This window comes from Lichenostomus cassidix, chromosome 1 (genome assembly GCF_008360975.1).
Source record: "Lichenostomus cassidix isolate B80296 chromosome 1, HeHo_3.0, whole genome shotgun sequence".
Lineage (NCBI taxonomy): Eukaryota > Metazoa > Chordata > Aves > Passeriformes > Meliphagidae > Lichenostomus > Lichenostomus cassidix.
In genome coordinates this window covers 39,581,271-39,595,342 of record NC_139479.1, presented here as the reverse complement: position 1 = coordinate 39,595,342, position 14,072 = coordinate 39,581,271, and positions in this window count along the sequence as shown.

The following is a 14,072-nucleotide window of genomic DNA, read 5'->3' as shown; positions in this document are numbered from 1 at the left end:
AGCAATGATTAGTAGAGCTGTTAATGACCTGGAACAGCAGTGTGGGGGCAGGACTGGCTGGTAGCAAAATATACAGCTAGTTTCATAAATACCAGGGAAGACAGGAAGGCTATGGTCCTAACTGGGAAAACTAGATCTATAGCACAGCAGTGAGTGGGAATCCTTTTCATGTTGCATGTGAAAAAGGATGATTTGAAAGTTTTCATTATATACAGACCGTATGTCCTAGACTAACTCAAGTCACCTTGATCCAGGCATTGTTGCACTTCATTGTGTTCAATAACCTGGACTCAAAATAGACACCAAATCTGAAAACTGACAAGCTGTGGAGCTTCTTTACAAAATTGTTGTACTCCCACTTGAAATATTGTAGATCATTATTAGCATGCCATTTCACATTTTACGTCAGCAAGAGCAAAGTGAGCCAGAGACAAGAATGAAAAGGATTAGTGACATGCAAAACTTCTGTAGTCAGCGGTGGAAAAAAGAGAACTGTTCAAGATAAAGATGAGTCTAATATGATGAGACTGAAAGGTGAAGATGGTGAGCAGCACAGAACATGCAGATCCAGCGGAGTCCATGGACCTTCTCATACAGCACCAAAAGGGAAAATATCTGAAGACAGCACAAATACAAGGCAGTGGAGTTTATTGCATGTGATAACCACAGTCAAGGAATTGATAGTGCTGAAACTGATACAACACTTAAATGCATAGTGATGGGAAAGAATAAAAGCACAGAAGCAGCCATAATACTCCAAGGCTACCCAAACCAATGTCTTGAAATTTCAGTAGCCACTGTTGGACACAGGGGAAAAGACAAAGTGCATCAATTGCTCTGCCTTGGGAGAGATGGTCCAATGGAGTCAGTGAAATGTTCCTTCTATGCTGGTACCAGGAATAACATCTACTCTTTCTGGTGACCTCCTCACTCAGTGGCACTGGCAGTGCAGGTATGGCACAAACAGGATGAGCAGAACCTGAAGGAGAGCAAAGGCCTTTCCAGGAGCACCCTCCATGCTGGATCTGGATCCTTTAAGAAAAAGCGAGAGCCAGTAGGGCTGAAAAGCCTGGCTCGTTCTGGAAACACTGTTGATGCTTTGCTATTAATCCTGCCATTATTAATGATTGAAATACTCTGGCAGCTAGTGGGTATCTGGCAACCTGCACGTCTGAGTCAGATCTCCATGCGGCACCCGCTCCAAGCTGGCTCCAGCACCAAAGCCTTCTCCTTCTTGGAAACCTCCATGGAAGACCCAGCCAGAGGACAGACTGCAGGCCCACTGGCTAAAAGAGAAGTTTCTTGCAAGCAGGTTGGCGCAGTGCTGGCCATGTGTGCTGTGCCTGTCCTCACACAGCCCTCACAGCCCAGCAGCACCCTCAGTAATGCTCAGGTGGGGGTCAATAGGCAGTGGCAGCTGAGACAGAGGGTAGAGGTTTCCTGGGGCCCTGACACAAATGCCTCAGTAAGTGTGGAAATCCTGTATGATGGTGCATTGTGAAGTGCCTGAGATCCTTATCCTGAGATCCAGCACCTTCATTGCTGCCTGTGTGTCCCTCCTGCCATGTTTCCCTGGCTTCAGAGTCAGCAAAACACACACCTGTGCAAAGAAAGGCACAGAAAAGTAATGACAGACCCTTAAATTACAGAGATCTTCAGTGTCTGAGGATCTGTGGGTCTGGCTTGCTCAAATAAGGCATACTTCACACTGTTAAAAACCACCAGCTTCATAACATTAGCTTCATAAGGGTGGAAGGGGGGAGAATGGGATGTTCAGCATCATGAAACTCAGGATTTTTTGGAGTGCATATCCTGCATCTTGTCCTATTAAAGCAGATGGGACACTGGTGACCATCTCCTGCGTGCAGCAACAAGTATTAGAACAAGAAAAATTGTAATAATGTATTCTTAAAAGTCGTCTAAAAGTATTCAACTATTTGCACAAATGAGCCTTCAAATCTCCCTGCCAGCCAATTCTGTAAGCTGATCTCTGACAAGAGCAACAAAGTACATCTAATTTTGAAACACTGCTTCTTGGTTAAGAGACTCTATGTGGGGCTGGGACTTATCCTAACGTATGCCATATGCGGAAGGCAACGCTGACCTTGCGTGCCAAAAAAGGCTCATTTGAGCCTCGCATTACAGCGCTGTGCTTACAGGCAAATAAAGATAATTTCTCTGGATTGTTACTATTTGCTTTACCAGCTGTCTCTCAAAGCGCTGGAGCAGATAATCTGAATGGTCTGGCAGCAGTTCTGTTGCAAAATCATTGCTACCCAGTTGGCTGCGATTAACAGCAAGCAAAGATCAGCCCTACTGGAGGAAGGTGAGCTGACCATCATCTCAAATGTCCCCCTGGATGGTTGTCTGTGGCTGCAGAAGGGAATAGGGCCTTATGGTGGAGAGCAAGCTGGTGTAAAGAGCACGTGTCCTTCCAGAGAAGGGGTTGGCAGCGCCTGCCCTGTTCCCAGTGCTCCCAGCAGTGCCAAATTGTGACCAAATTCAGGCAGGCACAGCCCTCTGCCGGCTGGGGAGCTTTGTGGTGAATTCCTGATGTCAGTAATTTAAGCACTACTACCCCAAGCAGTGCTGCTGGAGGACCCTGGCCAGGATGGCAGCTGATGCCAGCTGTCCGCTCAGGGCAAGAATGCCCCAGAGAAGCCCTGCAGCCCAAATGGTAAATCAGAGGCTGACACTGCCTCAGTTTTCCCTGTGAGGCTGCCTGACTCCTTCAGAGTGTTGTGCTGGCAGAGGATGAGCAGGTCAAGGGAGGCACCCTGACCCAGCTTCAACACATCACCGAGAGAACCCGTGAATGTGCTGCCTGTGAGCTGTGCTTCCCCTGCAGCACTCAGTGGCATTTGGAGCTGCAGGGAGAGGACTGGACGTTCCCAGCACCATATGGCCTCATACCAGACAGAACTGGGAGGGCAGCCTGGTGGTGCCTTCACGAAGCAGCAGCATTTTTTAACTTGAGTTCTTGCCACGCTCCGCTCAATGCTGTAGGAACTGATGCTTCAAAAATAGCCCCGTGTGCAGAACCAGGCAGAGCAGCAGGGTTAGGCACACACACACTGCTGTTGCTGCTGTGAGAGCAGGAGTGTCATGTTCCATGCACTGGAAGAAAAGGTGGCTTTAGCACAACAACCAAGACCTCTTCCCTTTGGACCTATTCTGTCTCCTTCCATTCACATCCCCAAAATAATCTAAGAAGATGCTAAGAAGTGAATTTTCAAAAGGAGACAATTAATACTGAAGGAAAAAAAGCACACCATTTCTTCTGCTATTCAAGCACAACAGGGTGACCAAACTACTGTTCCAGCAGCTTGTCTAGCTAAAGCCAAACCTAATTATCTCCTTCTGCCTCTAACTTCAGCTTCATATCTTAGAGTTAACATAGGCAAAATGAGCTGCTTGTCAGGAGAAATCTTCGTACCACTGGAAAAATGTACCTGGCAGTGTCCCCAAAATCCTCATAATTTTTAATACAGTGTTCATGTTTGTTTTCACTTTCCCCTTTGTTAAATATTTTAGGCAACTCAAATGAAGCCCTTGCCATCAAACCAGTCTTTTAGCAGTAATGACATAAATTACATTGTTCTCCTGGGCTTGCAGCACCCAGCTATTAACTCTAACCATGGGAGTTTGGCAAATCTCTTCATGCATGATGCAGCCGTTTCCTTTCTCCCCTGCATCCACCCTCCACCCCCTTTTTTTGCCTTGCATGAGCACCATGTGCACTCTCAGGGACACACTGTACCCAAAATGCTTAGCCTCAGGTGCCCTGCACAGAGCCACAGGTCTCCCTGAAATGCCTCCCTGAAGTATTTGGTGCCCATGTGGGATGCAGAGCAGCTCTTGGTCCCAGCCTGTCACAACCCTCCAGAAGCACAATCTCAGGTGCCCAGAGTGGTTTCATGGCACAGAGCTGGCTGAAGAACCATGACTTAGAAAGTCACCTCCATCACCCAGGGGCAAACCCTGCCCCCTGCTCTTGGGACGCTCCATCTCAGTGCAGCATGACCACAGGATTTATTATACTGATGCCTGGAACATGCTGCCAAGAGTCTGTGCCCAGTTAAACTGTCCAGAGCATTTCTTTGTTTTCCTCAGGGTCTGCTGGAAGCATTTTCACTTGTGTTTTCTCAGTGTAGTTATCATCCCAGGATGGGCTACCTTAGGAAAGCCATCACCTTGCAGAAGCTGTAGCTGTGCATATCCTCCTTCAAAGGGCACCTATTTTCATCTTCAAATTGCCCTGCCGTCAATGGCAATTTTCATGCTGTGCACAGTTATTCAATGACAATACTCTGATGCAGGCTAAAAGATTGTTAATTTGCAATCAGTGCTGTTTAACATACACATACAAATGGTAACATGCCATTGTACTTCCCCTCGGGATGGTTGTCTCTCATGGGGATGCATGACACTCGTTGGCACCCAGTGCAGCAGCATGAGCTGGCTGGTGCACAGGCCACTCCTGGTTATCCTTGTCCCCAGGTGGTCTCAGAACAACCTGCTAGACAGATCAGTGTGCCTGGGGACACTGACCTGCTCCCCACTGCCATCCTTTCCCAGTTCTGCTGCAGCATCACTGCCAGGTGATCAAGAAATAGATGTGAAGCCCTGTGCTCCCAGACAGCATCACCCAGAGGGCATCAGCTGCAGACTCAGTGAAGGAATTGAGGAGCCCTGTGACTGGCTTGGGCCTCTCTGCAAGGGAAAAAACTAAACCCAAGTGTATTTTTCTTCAGTAATCTCTGCCATGAGCAGAGAAGTTTTTCTCCTGATGAACATTTTTCTGTGCAACAGCAACCAAAATAAAAAGAACAGCACTTAAATGGGATTTGTTAGTAGACAAACAAGGTTAAACAGGTTAAGCTGTGGAAATAAAAGTCTCGGTGTTCCTATCTTAGCGCAAATAGATGCCTGAATGTTCCTAGGAGACATAGTTGCTGGGGCTGCAGTGCAGAAAAGACAGACATTGCAACCCTTCTCCTCAACAAGCAAAATATACCTGTGCTGGGAAGGGAGGGAAATGTTTTTCCTCCTGAGTTTCAGAAAGCTGGTTTTGAAACAGGGATCAGAGGTGGCAGTAACGGCAAAGAAAATGCACCCCCCTTGCAGTTCTGCTGGACAAAAGGAGCAGCAGCCCTAAGCTGTTCTGCCCTGACTAACAGAGGGAGGGATAGGGCCACACACTGACATAGATGCCATTCCTAATCCAACACATGCTCTCTCCCCAGGCTCTGAACGGCATGAGGAACAAAAAGGAAGCAGTGAATATTTCCCTGCCCCTGTGTCTGCTACCCAACAGCTGTGCTGACCCACCCCAGCTGTGGCACAACATGCAAGGCAAGGGAGGAGCAGTCGCTGCTCACCCTCCAGCTCTAGCACCAGGGGCATGAGGTGGGGATTGGAGTAGCTTCTCCAGCCCAAGGATGGATGGGGGAAGGCGTGATGGGGGGTAACTGTTAGCTTTGGCTGGGTCTGTGACTGACCTTGCGGAAAACCTCCAACTGTTTACCAAGTGCCTGGGTTTATGGCTATAGGGATTTAGAAAACCTTTGGAGAAGATGAAGGTTTTGTCAGTCATCAGACAGGATTCAGCTTCATTTGGTGGACTACTAAATTTATTCCTCTCACCTTCCAGTGTATACCTAAGTCTGAGTGTCTAAGTCACTCTTGAGGCTCCATTAACTGCAGTGGGGTGTCAGCATCCGGTTTGCCTTTAGTTTTTGATGTGCATATTTGGGTGACCACCTTTGAGATGAAATCCCACCCCTGATGTTCATTACCTCCCCTTGATGGGCAACCACACAGGCAGCCTTGTAAGGGACTGCATGAGTGCTCCAGCTCCCTGTCAGTGCAATGTCCCCAGGGGTTTTAGCACAATGAAGGGCTGCCATAGTGGCACGGAGAGTGTTCACATAGCTCATGATGGGGTCCAGCCCTCATGGTGACAAGCCCTGCTAGTGGGGGGTCAGCCAGCTACCAGGGGATATGATGACTACTCAAACAGATCAGTCTGTGTCTGGAAAAGCCTTTTGGCCTGAAGGCTTGTTTTCACATCATCACACCAATGGGTTTGCTGCTGCTCTCCTTGGATTGCTTCTTTCCTGCCAGGGTTATGTCTGGCAAACCCAAGAGGTGCAACTGTCCATGTGATCCCAAAAAGAGTTAGTGGCACTGCTGTCTGAACACTTCCAGCCCCAGCCAGGGGCCAGGGTGGGTGAGTCAAATGCTGTATCCCAAACATCTACACCTGCCTTGATAACCTTAAAACATAAAAGCCACAGGCACCTACAGAGGTGGGTAGACACAAAGATTTGTTCTCAAAATGAAGTAAGCAATCTCCAAGTTCAGCAAATAACTGCTGAAGGAGTAAACTCCGGTAAAAGCTAAATGAAAGTGAATTAATGCAGTTAATCTACTTTTCAGCTTGATTAACTTGCACCAAATAATCAGCAAATTCTTATAAGTTTTTGATAATTATGTTGAAAAGTACTCAGGGGTCCAGAACAAAGAAAACTCATGTGACATCCCTCATGGCAGCACAGCATGAACATAACATTCATCACATTCTTGCTGCAATAATAGACATTTCCAGCAATGGGACTTCTCTTGGCAAAGGGACTTCACCTGCATGCCTAAGGTACCAGTCTGGGGGGATAAATGCTGACAATCCTAGAAATAGAAGAATTTTCCAAAAAAATTAAGAGGAAGAAGTTATGTGAGACTCAGTAAAGCCATTTGCTTGATTCTACTACAGAGACAGAGAAAAGTAATTTAAAAGCAGAGATATTCATGGACAAAAGAATGAGAAAAGGAAGGCCAAAGGGAAAATCCTGCTGTTGAAAAAAACTTTCATATAGCCTGAAGTGCAGAGGGTGAGGGATTGGGCTTGATACAGGTAAAGATGTGCACAAGATCAGAAACACACAACTGCAGCGTTTGCACACTTGTTAGGGAGATGGTCAGAGTGAGCAAAGGGAAGAAAATGTGGACATTGTACAGACAATGGTGGAGCAAGAGCAACAACCATGACAGGTAGAGTGAAGATAATAGATGGATAGACAGACAGACAAACAGATCAGCAGAAAGAACAGTGACTGAACTATGAGCTGTTAAGGAAACAGAGAAAACAGTGTAAACAGAAACATGGGATATTATCAGCTTATTTTGGAAGAGATGACTGGGGAACTAGGGACTGTGAAAAGGACTCAGTGTGCTCTGCCACATGCTCCTAGCAGCAGCTTTAGAAGTGGGAGAATGCTTTGCATTTTCATCAGAAATAGACACTCTTGAGAATCACATCATTTGAAAGACCTAAAGTTCAGAGTTGCTCTCTGGAAAATAGTTCTGCTAATAGTTACTGGCCCCAGGTATTCTTGGATGCAGCAGTTCACTGGTCATTGAGCCAAGCAAGGGTGACGTTACCTCAACCCATTTTGTTATCCATAGAATTGCTTATAGAAAATCTCATTGCAGAAGATGACTTGGACCAAGTGGGCATGAGCAGATTTGGTTTAAACTAACAGAAAGATAACAAAAGAAAATTATAACAAGATAATATGGCAGAGGGGGCTTTGACTTTCTGTGTCATAGTTGTTGAATCCTTCCATGTCTCGCTCTCACTGTGTGCCACCTTTCCCATCACAGTGAAGCAGGGGTTTGCATGGTCACACCACTTCCCTGGACCAGGGAGACAGCACAATGAAGAGTGCTCAGCAGAGACTGAGAGGCTGCTGAGCTTGGTTGTAGCAGGCAGAACTGGTTGAGAAATGGCACATGAAGGCTGGAGAAGGCATCACCACCACTGCTACTGTACCTCTGCACTCCATCCTACCCACACCATCAGAAACCACCAGGAAATTATACCCCAGACAGGAAGGGAAAGGGGCATGGAAAGACTACAAGTTTAACAGGGCACATAATAACTGTCTCATAAATGCTCTTGTGAGTGGACACCAGGAAAGAAAAAATGAAAGGGAAAAGAAAGAAACCACACATTTGAGATCAGACTGTCTATGGTAAATGTGAGAAGTAACCCCAGTTGGGTCCGATTAGACCTTGAAAGAAGAAAAAAGTAGAGGAGATCTCTGTAGCTATTGTATCCTCCCAGGAGTGTTTAGCAATGCAAAAATACCGTGTACAACTGGGGCAAGAAGTGTCCTACTCTTTTAGTGAGTGAAGGATCAGACAACAACTGGTTATTGGACAGTGGAAACCATGTGGAAATCAGCAGCTTACCCTTTTAAATAAGGGGCTTGAAAAAAGATGCTAATGAGAAAATTTTCTCAAAAATTATTAAAATGTTGTGTGCTTGGGACAGGAGGCATTGCAGTTGACTGCTGGCAGGGTAGGGTGGCCACAGTGACAGTAGCCCCAGCTCTGTGGGAAGCCCAGCGTGGGCTTGGCAGCTCCAGCACCATCCATATGGGCTTGGGACAGGCAGCTGGGAAACCATCAGAGCATTTTGTTCTGGACTGTGTACCTCCTCGCAAGCAAACCAACAAAACTTCTTCAGAGCCACTCAATTCCTCCTGTTGATTTACCTTCCCAAATGAAATTATCTGTGAGATCCTGACATTCAGCTTCCTGCTCAGGTTAAAAAGAGTAACAATTTATTTAGGTCTCAAAAAATAAGAGACTAGCTTGGTGCTGCAATTCAATAAGAATAATTATCTAGACTGCAGGGTCAGAGCCAGGATGACTAATGGAAATGTTCAGAGAAATGGAAATTACTCCGCTACAGATGGAAGCTAAACTCCGAGTTTAATATATTCCAGCTAAAAAGACCAGATAATCTCCATCCCCAGTGCTGAGGGAACTGGCCCATGAAATTGGCAGTCTGATAGTAAGGATTTCTGATCTATCAAATCAGAGACAGATACCATAACACAGAAATCCAGTTAGTGTGAGAAATGGGAAGGAGGGTATGATCCAAGCTGTTTACATACTCATTAATCCAACCTCATTGGTTTACAACCCTATAAAACAGATGTTGAGTGAACAAATAATTGAGGACATGGCAGAAAGTGAAGCTAAAATGTGGCATAGGCCAACCAAAGGTCAGTGAGATGGCAAACTTACTGGCTCAGGATGCACAGACCTGCAGGATAGCTGCAGCTTACTGTTGCAAATCCAGGAGCAAACTTGTTGCCCATTCTTGGACTCCTAAGCCTTGGTGACAAGGCAGGAGGGTGGTGGTAGCACACACTTGGCTGCAGAGAGGCAGCCTGGCATTGTTGTACACTGGTAATTGAGAGGCATGAGATAGTAACTGAGGCCACTTTGATCACCTTTACTGTGTTGTAGGTATGTCACCTTGTGAAAACGAGCAGTGCTCTTACTCCAGTAATTCTGGAAAAAACAGTATCCAAGAAAATGAAGCACTTTGATCAGAAAGCCAATAGGTATCTTCAGCTAGTGGGTGAATGCCCAGTCATTGCTTCAATCTTTATAAAAACACCATCTAAAAGGTCGTCTCTGGTTTTGAAGAGCAAAGGCACTTGGAACCTGGACCTTCATTTGTAGCAAGCAGGCAACTGTAGAGTCTCAAGGTCACAGAGGAAGGGCCAGGCCCTGCTCTACAGTCAGGGACCTTTCTTTATTTGTGGTGCTCAGAAACTTCATTTCTAACAGCTTTGTTGATACACCTAGTCCTCATATTTGCCAGCATGAAAATTCTGTGGATTTTTTACACAAGCCTAGCATAAATTTTAGCAACTCTTTCCTTCTTTCCACTCTGAAGAGTTATTTTTCCTTTTACTTTTCTTAGAGGCCACTGACAGACAGCACATGAGCCTTACTGTTTTAACACTGAAACTTTTCTTAACTTAAATTTGTAACTGTGGTGGGTTGACCTTGGCTGAATGCCAGGTCCCCACCAAGCTGCTCTATCACTCCCCTTCCCAGCTGGCCATGGGAGAGAAAATAAGATGGAAAATTACTTGTAGGTTGAGATAAGGCCGTTTACTAAAGCAAAAGAGAAATTTGCATGTACACAAGCAAAGAAAAAACCATAGGTTTACTGTCTACTTCCCATCAGTGAGCAATGTTCAGCCACTTCCCGGGGAGCTTCTGGCAGCTTCTCACAGAAGACACCCCTGTAGCCCACCCTGCCACAAAAACCTGGCCATGCAAACCAAATCCAGAAGTTTTATAAATGCTTTCCCTGGCTGGCCTCCTGTGAGGCCAATGTCACTGCAAGGCCACACAGACATCGATGCTGGGACACGGCAGACGGGAGGGATTGGATGGAGGCAGGACATGAAATACTGACAAACTACACTGTCCCTGCAAGGTGTCCACTGCCTGGACCCTCAGATCACAAATCCCACCAGTGCTGCACGGAGTGCCAGAAGGCATTTTCAGGGTTTTTTCTTGCCATTGCCCAAGTCAGTCCCAGCCTGAACAAAAGGTTTTCCAAGTCTCATAACCATTCACAAGAAAGCCTTGGCTAAAAATGGTGCTTACAGACTGACACAGATGTACAGAGACTATAGGTATGTCCCAGCACTGCTGTGGGGCTGATCCTCCCAAGTGTCCCATATCAAACTGCACCTTAGCGCCAGAATTTTGGCCCTTGTACAACAAAGTGCAAATCAAAATGAGTTGTGCAATCTTCTGCTACTACATTAGTCAATTATCACTGAGCTTCATGACTCAGTCCTAGTACTGCCATAATGCCCCCATGGACAGCAGTACTGTGGCCAGTAGGTATGTAGAGGATTAAGGGTTTAGTCCTGCATTAATTCTACTAATAAAGACAAGTTAGAATGAGATCAAGGAAAAAGAAGTAGGAAAAAGCTAGAAAATATTGCTGTTGTTGTCTTACCAATACCCCTTTTTTCTGCACTGACCCATGGACTCAGAACTCAGGAAAAAAACACCACCATGCAGACATTTCCACCTCCATAAACACAAGATCTGGACAGAACCACCCAGAAGGAGGCTCTCAGAGGAATTTCTTTCCTGTATCTCCTCACTTCCTTCCCTGGCTCCAGACAGAGCTTTTCTCAGACTTGTTGCCCCAGTTCTTCAACACTTTTTGTGGTTTTACTACTTTAATTAACAGCAGAGCCCCTGTTACAGTGAAACTCAAGGAACTCAAAGGAGTACATGAGCTTTCCTGAACTGCTTGTCAAAGCTGATTGCCAAAGTGCCTGTGTTATAAGAACAGTTCTATTAACTTTTGACCTGTAAAAATTGACTCCCAGCTCCATGCCTGTCCAGCTCCATCATCCTGGAGAGCAGCAAGGCCTGCATTTACTTCTCTTGCAGCTGCAAGAGCAGTCATGGCTTGAGGTGGGACTTGGATGTTCCCACAGCTGCCTGCTCTGCCTGGAGCTGCAGGAGGAGGTAGCTCTGGCTGCCACAGGGGTGACCAAGGTGTCCCATGGGAGAGAGGAGAAAGCCCCTAGGGAAGACTCAAGGCACTGAAACCAAGTGTGGGTTATTCTGGTTGGGTATTTTATGCCCAGAAGTATTTTGATAAAACAGAATGTCCTCTTAGAATATACTGGGAGAAATTGTTTGGGTTGTTTGTTTGTTTTTAAGTGTGGGAAGAAAAGAAAACCCTAAGCATTTGGAGCAGCTTGGGATGTTTCCTCCTAGCATATTTTCTTTTTGTATGGGTATGTGTAAAGAAACAAACATTTTCTGATATGTGGCTGTAAATAAGCATTACAAAATCTTTTTCTGATGAAAAATATCTCAGTTCTAAATTAAAATTATTTTTTTCTGACCCAGAAGATATCCTTTTTGTTCCACTAGGAACATGGTCAATGGGGAAACGTCCATATTGCTTCAATGTGGAACACAAACAATGTCAAAAATCTTGAATCTGTAACAAGCCAGAAATTTGGAATCCCTCCAGAGGAGTTTGGAGACTTCTATCCCTTGTGAGCAGGCTGGGGAAAGGAGGGCTGCTCTGCCCCACAGCAGATTCCCAGAGTTTATGAGGTGGAAAACCAAACCCCAGCACAGGTTCTGGGGGAGTTGTGCTCACCATGACCTCCTCATACCAGGACCCAGGGCATTGTATTTTTTGGGGGATAGGTATCACAAATTAGCTGTGGCTAAGAGCCCTCCTTAATATGCTGGATGCTCTCACCAAGATTTCTAAAGTAATTGAGGAGTGAGTGTAGCTGAGGCAGGTCTTCTCAATACCAGGTCTCCTGTGCAAGCTCTTTAGAGCATCCTCCATTACACATTTTTTCCTTATACTTTTACACAGGGAAATCAGCAATTTTCCTAATTCGGCAGATATGAGCACACAGAAAAAGACCTAACCAACAGTTAAACTACTCACAGTACAGCAGGCAGCAACTGCATGTTGGAAGGTGAATTGCAATCCATTTGGCTGTAGTGCCATCAAAATCGAACATACATACTTATTTTAGCTTGATATGTATTTTTCATGTAAATACAGATTTACAGACATTTTACATGTTTGTATACATGTACACACATATTTATCTCTACATAGGTACAGTGCATGGTACCTGTAGTTTGAAGCACAGTCACACCCTTAGCAAGGGCTGTATCAGGAATGGTCAGAGTGAGTCATAGACATCCAAGCACATGAATACGCTTGTGTTTTGCCTGACCTCATTAGATATCTATTCTGGATATGATTCTACAAAGAATGGTGCTAAGCTAAAGAAAGCATCTCCCTTACAGTGTCAAACAGAAATGCAGGCCTTTGAATGAAACCAGAGCAACAGGAGCAGCACGGACAACCAGATAAAACTCAGTAAGTGTTTCAGGCCACTGGAAAATAGCCCAAAATCTGGCATTTCACACAGGTATGGTGTCTGCTTGGTAGACTCTGTCTACCCTAGAGTGATGTCCAGCCCCCTCCAAACAGTGTCCTCAGCACTCAACTGACCAGGGAGCAATGTCACCCCTTGAACGTGCAGTCCCAGTGGAAACCACCTATGAACCACCTTCACCTTTCCCTCCCTGGCTGCCACTCATCCCTCAGGCAATGATCTGGCAGCAATGCCATGCAGTAAGCCAAGTCACAGGTGTAGTCCCATGATTCCCACATCCAGGGGCCCAAAGGCACAGCTGTTGAGATGTTTGATATGCCCAGGGGCAAGCCAGGCTCTCAGCCTCCATGGTGATGTTAAACTGAAAGAGCCTCTTCTCCTGTGAAGGGGCAGCAGCGTATGCTGCCCATTCAGAGACCAGCTCACAGTTTTTAGGCACTTCCATTCCTGGATGACGTCTGAGCAGCAGGAAAACAATTTAGTGACTAGGCGAGTGGCTCACAGGAAGAGGAGGAGGTCATTAAAATCCTATGATTTTTTAAGCCTCTATGTGTCTGATATGAAATTCTCCCACATATTTGCTACCTCTTTGACCTTAAAGCAATATGTTTATAATGTACTTAGTGCTGGAAGCACCTAGAGTGCACCAGTGTATGGATGACATCTTTTTGCGCACTGCCATGTTTCTTGAAGAAGCTTCCAGGATGGGTTTTTCAGACAAATTCAAATAAAAATATTTCTTGGCTTTTAACCTCTTATTCTCTTTGCATTTGCTAAACAGCTCAGGGAGCTCTTTTGGCCATAAACATGCTGTGTTTTGAAGCACTCTTGCTGTTTTAGGTCCGCCAGACAGATGACAGCAAAAAATGCCAAGCAGTACAGAGTGAGGCAGCATGGTGCTATTTTAGGTTGCATGATCCCGTTTCAGACCAGTGGCAATTTGTTTCACCCTCTACAGGGATTCCATTAGTGGGGTGGAAGTCTAGATCCATAAATTATCAAAAGTTTTCAGATACTGTCATTTCTTTTTTGTTCTCAAGCCTGAAAATACACACAGTCACATTTAGCTGAATGCAGAGAAATCCCTCTGGCTTCAGTGAAACTAATGACAGTGCCAGATAGTTGACATTCATGATAGGCAGTGCATCAGAGCGGGTTTAGCCTTTCTTTGTGAGGAAAGGTAGAAAGAAACAAAATAAATAAAGCCCAAACAATGACAATGCTGATAATCAACAGAAGGATTTTTGTTTTCAGAAACTCAGGTTTGGGGCTCTGTGAAGAGAAATGACC